This window comes from Lathamus discolor, unplaced genomic scaffold (genome assembly GCF_037157495.1).
Source record: "Lathamus discolor isolate bLatDis1 unplaced genomic scaffold, bLatDis1.hap1 Scaffold_87, whole genome shotgun sequence".
Taxonomy (NCBI): Eukaryota; Metazoa; Chordata; class Aves; order Psittaciformes; family Psittacidae; genus Lathamus; species Lathamus discolor.
Window position 1 is genome coordinate 427,501 of NW_027069396.1, and position 7,500 is coordinate 435,000.

A 7,500-nucleotide genomic window follows, 5' to 3' on the forward strand; every position below is an offset into this window, starting at 1 on the left:
CGTGAGATTCGATGGTATCGATGCAATGAGATGCAGTAAGATGAGGTGATTCAATTTGATGCGATGCGACACAATAAGATCAGACGCGATGAGATGCGATGAGATGTGGTGAGATGACGAGATGGGATGACAGGAGGTGATATGAGATTCAATGAGGTGGCACATGATGAGATGAGAAGAGGTGACTCAATTCGATGCAACGAGATGAGATCAGATGGGATGCAGTGCGATGAGTTCAGATGAGATGCGATGCTCTGAGATGAAATGTGATGAGATGAGATGAGGTGATTCAATTTGATGCAATGAGATGTGATCAGATCAGATGGGATACAGTGCAATGAGATGAGATGAGATCAGATGCGATGAGATGAGAGTGATGTGTGATTGAATGAGATGAGACGAGATGTGATGGGATGAGATGTGTTGACTCAATTCCATGCGATGTGATGACATGAGACCAGACAAGACGGGATGCGATGCAGTGAGATGAGATGAGATGAGGTGATTCCAATCGATGCGATGAAATGAGATCAGAGCAGATGTGGTGAGATACGATGAGATGAGATGATTTGATGTGATGATCAAATGTGATGAGATGATCAAATGGGATGCGATGAAAACTGATGAGTTGAGAGGAAAAGAGAGGGGAGGAGAGGGGAGGGGAGGGGAGGGGAGGGGAGGGGAGGGGAGGGGAGGGGAGGAGAGGAGAGGAGAGGAGAGGAGAGGAGAGGAGAGGAGAGGAGAGGAGAGGAGAGGATACGATGACGTATTACACGGCACGATATTTTTGGAGCGGAGCGGAGGACGGAAAATGACGAGGCGAAAAAATGAAATGAAATGCAATGAAATGGAAATGAAATGAAATTATATGATATGAAATGACGTGATAACACGACGCAACACGATATAACATGATAAAACATAACGCTGTATGGTATGATACAAGATATGCTATGAAACGACGTGAATGAAATGAAATGAAATGAAATTAAATGAAATGACGTCAAATGGACGAGAAACCGAAACGAAATGAAATGAAAATGACATGAAATTAAATAGAATCACATTATATCATAGGATATTTTCAGAGACGAGAAGAGGAGAGAAAATGACGCGGAGGAGAAATGAAACTCAATGAAATGAAACGGAAATGAAATTATATGACGCTACAACATGATATAACATGATATAACACGATAAAACATGATAAACATGATATAACATGATAAAGCATTTGATATGCTATGAAATGCTATTATATGCCTTATTATAGGTTATAAAATTCTACAACATATGATGAGGGGAGGAGAGAGAGGAGAGGAGAGGAGAGGAGAGGAGAGGAGAGGAGAGGAGAGGAGAGGAGAGGAGAGGAGAGGAGAGGAGAGGAGAGGAGAGGAGAGGAGAGGAGAGGAGAGGAGAGGAGAGGAGAGGAGAGGAGAGGAGAGGAGAGGAGAGGAGAGGAGAGGAGAGGAGAGGAGAGGAGAGGAGAGGAGAGGAGAGGAGAGGAGAGGAGAGGAGAGGAGAGGAGAGGATATGCTACGATATGATACGATACGATGACGTATTACACAACACGATATTTTTGGAGCGGAGCAGAGGACGGAAAATGACGAGGCAAAAAAATGAAATGAAATGCAATGAAATGGAAATGAAATGAAACTATATGATATGAAATGACGTGATAACACGACGTAACACGATATAACGTGATAAAACATAACGCTGTATGGTATGATACAAGATATGCTATGAAATGAGAAGAATGAAATGAAATGAAATGAAATGACATCAAATGGACGAGAAACAGAAACGAAATGAAATGAAAATGACATGAAATTAAATAGAATCACATTATATCATAGCATATTTTCAGAGAAGAGAAGAGGAGAGAAAATTATGAGGAGGAGAAATGAAACTCAATGAAATGAAACAGAAATGAAATTATATGATATGACGCTATAACATGATGTAACATGATACAACATGATCAAACATGTCACATGTTATGATACAAGATATGCTATGATATGCTTTGATATGCTATCAAATGCTATTATATGCCATATGATACAATATAAAATTCTACAGCATATGATGTGGGGAGGAGAGGAGAGGAGAGGAGAGGAGAGGAGAGGAGAGGAGAGGAGAGGAGAGGAGAGGAGAGGAGAGGAGAGGAGAGGAGAGGAGAAGAAGAAAGATGAGAGGAAGGGAGAGGTGAGGAAGAAAGATGAGAGGAGATGATGGTATGCGATGAGTTGCGATGAGATGAGATGAGATGAGATGAGATGAGATGAGATGAGATGAGAAGCGATGAGATGCAGCGTGATGAGATGCGATGTGTTGAGACTAGATGAGATGAGATCAGATTCAGAGGAGATGCGATGTGATGAGATGAGGTGCGATGAGATGAGATGATACGAGGTAATATGAGATTCAATGAGATCAGATGCAATGAGATGAGATGAGATGATACAAGCTAATATGAGATTCAATGAGATGAGACGCAATGAGATGAGATGCGATGAGATGAGATGAAATTCAATTTCAATGTAAGGTGATGACGTGAGATTCGATGGTATCAATGCAATGAGATGCAGTAAGATGAGGTGATTCAATTTGATGCGATGCGACACAATAAGATCAGACGCGATGAGATGCGATGAGATGTGGTGAGATGACGAGATGGGATGACAGGAGGTGATATGAGATTCAATGAGGTGGCACATGATGAGATGAGAAGAGGTGACTCAATTCGATGCAACGAGATGAGATCAGATGGGATGCAGTGCGATGGGTTCAGATGAGATGCGATGCTCTGAGATGAAATGTGATGAGATGAGATGAGGTGATTCAATTTGATGCAATGAGATGTGATCAGATCAGATGGGATACAGTGCAATGAGATGAGATGAGATCAGATGGGATGAGATGAGAGTGATGTGTGATTGAATGAGATGAGACGAGTTGTGATGGGATGAGATGTGTTGACTCAATTCCATGCGATGTGATGACATGAGACCAGACAAGACGGGATGCGATGCAGTGAGATGAGATGAGATGAGGTGATTCCAATCGATGCGATGAAATGAGATCAGAGCAGATGTGGTGAGATACGATGAGATGAGATGATTTGATGTGATGATCAAATGTGATGAGATGATCAAATGGGATGCGATGAAAACTGATGAGTTGAGAGGAAAAGAGAGGGGAGGAGAGGGGAGGGGAGGGGAGGGGAGGGGAGGGGAGGGGAGGGGAGGGGAGGGGAGGGGAGGGGAGGAGAGGAGAGGAGAGGAGAGGAGAGGAGAGGAGAGGAGAGGAGAGGAGAGGAGAGGAGAGGAGAGGAGAGGATAAGATATGATACGATACGATGACGTATTACACGGCACGATATTTTTGGAGCGGAGCGGAGGACGGAAAATGACGAGGCGAAAAAATGAAATGAAATGCAATGAAATGGAAATGAAATGAAATTATATGATATGAAATGACGTGATAACACGACGCAACACGATATAACATGATAAAACATAACGCTGTATGGTATGATACAAGATATGCTATGAAACGACGTGAATGAAATGAAATGAAATGAAATTAAATGAAATGACGTCAAATGGACGAGAAACCGAAACGAAATGAAATGAAAATGACATGAAATTAAATAGAATCACATTATATCATAGGATATTTTCAGAGACGAGAAGAGGAGAGAAAATGACGCGGAGGAGAAATGAAACTCAATGAAATGAAACGGAAATGAAATTATATGACGCTACAACATGATATAACATGATATAACACGATAAAACATGATAAACATGATATAACATGATAAAGCATTTGATATGCTATGAAATGCTATTATATGCCTTATTATAGGTTATAAAATTCTACAACATATGATGAGGGGAGGAGAGAGAGGAGAGGAGAGGAGAGGAGAGGAGAGGAGAGGAGAGGAGAGGAGAGGAGAGGAGAGGAGAGGAGAGGAGAGGAGAGGAGAGGAGAGGAGAGGAGAGGAGAGGAGAGGAGAGGAGAGGAGAGGAGAGGAGAGGAGAGGAGAGGAGAGGAGAGGAGAGGAGAGGAGAGGAGAGGAGAGGAGAGGAGAGGAGAGGAGAGGAGAGGAGAGGAGAGGAGAGGAGAGGAGAGGAAGAAAGATGAGAGGAAGGGAGAGGTGAGGAAGAAAGATGAGATGAGATGATGGTATGCGATGAGTTGAGATGAGATGAGATGAGATGAGATGAGATGAGATGAGATGAGAAGCGATGAGATGCAGGGTGATGAGATGCGATGAGTTGAGACGAGATGAGATGAGATCAGATTCAGAGGAGATGCGATGTGATGAGATGAGGGGCGATGAGATGAGATGATACGAGGTAATATGAGATTCAATGAGATCAGATGCAATGAGATGAGATGAGATGATACAAGCTAATATGAGATTCAATGAGATGAGACGCAATGAGATGAGATGCGATGAGATGAGATGAAATTCAATTTCAATGTAAGGTGATGACATGAGATTCGATGGTATCGATGCAATGAGATGCAGTAAGATGAGGTGATTCAATTTGATGCGATGCGACACAATAAGATCAGACGCGATGAGATGCGTTGAGATGTGGTGAGATGACGAGATGGGATGACAGGAGGTGATATGAGATTCAATGAGGTGGGACATGATGAGATGAGAAGAGGTGACTCAATTCGATGCAACGAGATGAGATCAGATGGGATGCAGTGCGATGGGTTCAGATGAGATGCGATGCTCTGAGATGAAATGTGATGAGATGAGATGAGGTGATTCAATTTGATGCAATGAGATGTGATCAGATCAGATGGGATACAGTGCAATGAGATGAGATGAGATCAGATGCGATGAGATGAGAGTGATGTGTGATTGAATGAGATGAGACGAGATGTGATGGGATGAGATGTGTTGACTCAATTCCATGCGATGTGACGACATGAGACCAGACAAGACGGGATGCGATGCAGTGAGATGAGATGAGATGAGGTGATTCCAATCGATGCGATGAAATGAGATCAGAGCAGATGTGGTGAGATACGATGAGATGAGATGATTTGATGTGATGATCAAATGTGATGAGATGATCAAATGGGATGCGATGAAAACTGATGAGTTGAGAGGAAAAGAGAGGAGAGGAGAGGAGAGGAGAGGAGAGGAGAGGAGAGGAGAGGAGAGGAGAGGAGTGGATATGCTAAGATATGATACGATACGATGACGTATTACACGGCACGATATTTTTGGAGCGGAGCGGAGGACAGAAAATGACGAGGCGAAAAAATGAAATGAAATGCAATGAAATGGAAACTCAATGAAATTATATGATATGAAATGACGTGATAACACGACGCAACACGATATAACATGATAAAACATAACGCTGTATGGCATGATACAAGATATGCTATGAAACGACGTGAATGAAATGAAATGAAATGAAATGAAATGAAATGAAATGAAATGACGTCAAATGGACGAGAAACCGAAACGAAATGAAATGAAAATGACATGAAATTAAATAGAATCACATTATATCATAGGATATTTTCAGAGACGAGAAGAGGAGAGAAAATGACGTGGAGGAGAAATGAAACTCAATGAAATGAAACGGAAATGAAATTATATGACGCTACAACATGATAGAACATGATATAACACGATAAAACATGATAAACATGATATAACATGATAAAGCATTTGATATGCTATGAAATGCTATTATATGCCTTATTATAGGTTATAAAATTCTACAACATATGATGAGGGGAGGAGAGAGAGGAGAGGAGAGGAGAGGAGAGGAGAGGAGAGGAGAGGAGAGGAGAGGAGAGGAGAGGAGAGGAGAGGAGAGGAGAGGAGAGGAGAGGAGAGGAGAGGAGAGGAGAGGAGAGGAGAGGAGAGGAGAGGAGAGGAGAGGAGAGGAGAGGAGACAAGAGTATATGCTACGATATGATACGATACGATGACGTATTACACAACACGATATTTTTGGAGCGGAGCAGAGGACGGAAAATGACGAGGCAAAAAAATGAAATGAAATGCAATGAAATGGAAATGAAATGAAATTATATGATATGAAATGACGTGATAACTCGACGCAACACGATATAACATGATAAAACATAACGCTGTATGGTATGATACAAGATATGCTATGAAATGAGAAGAATGAAATGAAATGAAATGAAATGACATCAAATGGACGAGAAACAGAAACGAAATGAAATGAAAATGACATGAAATTAAATAGAATCACATTATATCATAGCATATTTTCAGAGAAGAGAAGAGGAGAGAAAATTATGAGGAGGAGAAATGAAACTCAATGAAATGAAACAGAAATGAAATTATATGATATGACGCTATAACATGATGTAACATGATACAACATGATCAAACATGTCACATGTTATGATACAAGATATGCTATGATATGCTTTGATATCCTATCAAATGCTATTATATGCCATATGATACAATATAAAATTCTACAGCATATGATGTGGGGAGGAGAGGAGAGGAGAAGAGAGGAGAGGAGAGGAGAGGAGAGGAGAGGAGAGGAGAGGAGAGGAGAGGAGAAGAAGAAAGATGAGAGGAAGGGAGAGGTGAGGAAGAAAGATGAGAGGAGATGATGGTATGCGATGAGTTGCGATGAGATGAGATGAGATGAGATGAGAAGCGATGAGATGCAGCGTGATGAGATGCGATGAGTTGAGACGAGATGAGATGAGATCAGATTCAGAGGAGATGCGATGTGATGAGATGAGGTGCGATGAGATGAGATGATACGAGGTAATATGAGATTCAATGAGATCAGATGCAATGAGATGAGATGAGATGATACAAGCTAATATGAGATTCAATGAGATGAGACGCAATGAGATGAGATGCGATGAGATGAGATGAAATTCAATTTCAATGTAAGGTGATGACGTGAGATTCGATGGTATCGATGCAATGAGATGCAGTAAGATGAGGTGATTCAATTTGATGCGATGCGACACAATAAGATCAGACGCGATGAGATGCGATGAGATGTGGTGAGATGACGAGATGGGATGACAGGAGGTGATATGAGATTCAATGAGGTGGCACATGATGAGATGAGAAGAGGTGACTCAATTCGATGCAACGAGATGAGATCAGATGGGATGCAGTGCGATGAGTTCAGATGAGATGCGATGCTCTGAGATGAAATGTGATGAGATGAGATGAGGTGATTCAATTTGATGCAATGAGATGTGATCAGATCAGATGGGATACAGTGCAATGAGATGAGATGAGATCAGATGCGATGAGATGAGAGTGATGTGTGATTGAATGAGATGAGACGAGATGTGATGGGATGAGATGTGTTGACTCAATTCCATGCGATGTGATGACATGAGACCAGACAAGACGGGATGCGATGCAGTGAGATGAGATGAGATGAGGTGATTCCAATCGATGCGATGAAATGAGATCAGAGCAGATGTGGT